Source organism: Brassica oleracea, chromosome C4 (genome assembly GCF_000695525.1).
Source record: "Brassica oleracea var. oleracea cultivar TO1000 chromosome C4, BOL, whole genome shotgun sequence".
Lineage (NCBI taxonomy): Eukaryota > Viridiplantae > Streptophyta > Magnoliopsida > Brassicales > Brassicaceae > Brassica > Brassica oleracea.
In genome coordinates this window covers 22,610,759-22,612,379 of record NC_027751.1, presented here as the reverse complement: position 1 = coordinate 22,612,379, position 1,621 = coordinate 22,610,759, and positions in this window count along the sequence as shown.

Here is a 1,621-nt window from a genome sequence, read left to right as displayed (position 1 = left end):
TAAAATTGATAGACACATATATATGTTATCATATGCCAATTTAGAATTGAAAACAAAATGTTTATATAAAAATAAATGAAAACAAAAATCCGCGCAGTCGCGCGGGTCGAGATCTAGTTTTGAATTATAATTAATGTCGTAAGATTAAACAACAAACCTCTAACTTTAAAAGAAAAAAAATCCAAAAAAGTTCGTTGTAAATTTTAGATAATTTATCTTGAGCACGGGATAATCTCTTATATATTAATATTGGAGCATTATAACATGTTTTCGTGATCACGTGTCATCACTATGATGATTCTTAGAATCTTTTGAAAAATAAGTTGGTCCATACAAATATATATTATAGTTTTTATTAAACAAATATAAAATTGATTAGCAGTGTACAAAAGAATATTCTCAATTCTCTTAAATAGAAGCTACATAATTACCTAATATGATTAACATATATATGACAATTAATGATTATGTATAATAGATATTTGATAATAATTTTTGTATCTTTTCTCCTTTTGTTTAGTTTTATATTATTAAAAAAAATTAAACAATCACATTAAATATATAATAAAAAATTATATTTTTTCTTATATGTTATATTTTAAATTTTTTAAAACGACTATAAATTAAAAAATGGTACAAATCACACATTGGAAATTTTGTGATCAATGGATTAACTTTTTTTTAATCAAGATAAAAATGATCATAAATCGAATGAATATGAAGTCTCATTGATAAATATTCATATTATATATATTTTAATATCATTTAAATTGAATTATATATTATATAAAAATATAAAAATATGTTAATTTCAAAATTTGCATTGAAAAATTAATGAGATCTTAATATTTTAATTTTGAAATTTTTAATGAAAAATCTCACATTAAATGTTTTTGTAATAAACGGTTTAAATTTTTGTTACAGAAAATATACAAATGTTAATAAAATTATATGAGTAGAAAATGTCAATAATAAATATTTATACGTTAATATACTATATATATGTATGTCAATATTACTAAAGTTTAATTATATACCTTATAAATTAAATAAAATGATTATTTTGATTTATTTACCAAAAACATGATTGTAAATAAACAAAAGATATCGGGTTTGATTTTTGTGCTTATTCTAATATATTTACTTTTATCTATACAAATTATTTTTTAAATAGGTGGTTTCTAATTTGTTATGTGATCCTGGCAATGCTAGATATACACTTCTTCATATCAAAGGGATTTTTAATATTAGATGCACTATTTATAAATATATATATTATTTCATTCATATTAAATAATTTAGTCTCTATTTTTATTTCAAAAAAGATTTTAATAAAGACAAGATTCCAATTACCTCCTTTTGAGTTTGTCCGAAGAATGAGAGATTTGATCATTCTTCTAATATTTGTTTCTCCGTAATTCTCTATCTAGCTATTATAATTGTAAGAATGAGAGATTTGAACTATTTATTATAAGTTTTTTGATTTATCATTTAATAAATCATACAGTTTTTAGTTTATACATATATAATAGAATGGTAAAGTCTTATATATATTTTTATCGGTATACTCTTAAGTAACTAAACCTAAAAAACGTAGGTTAATAAAAGAAGTAATTTTTTT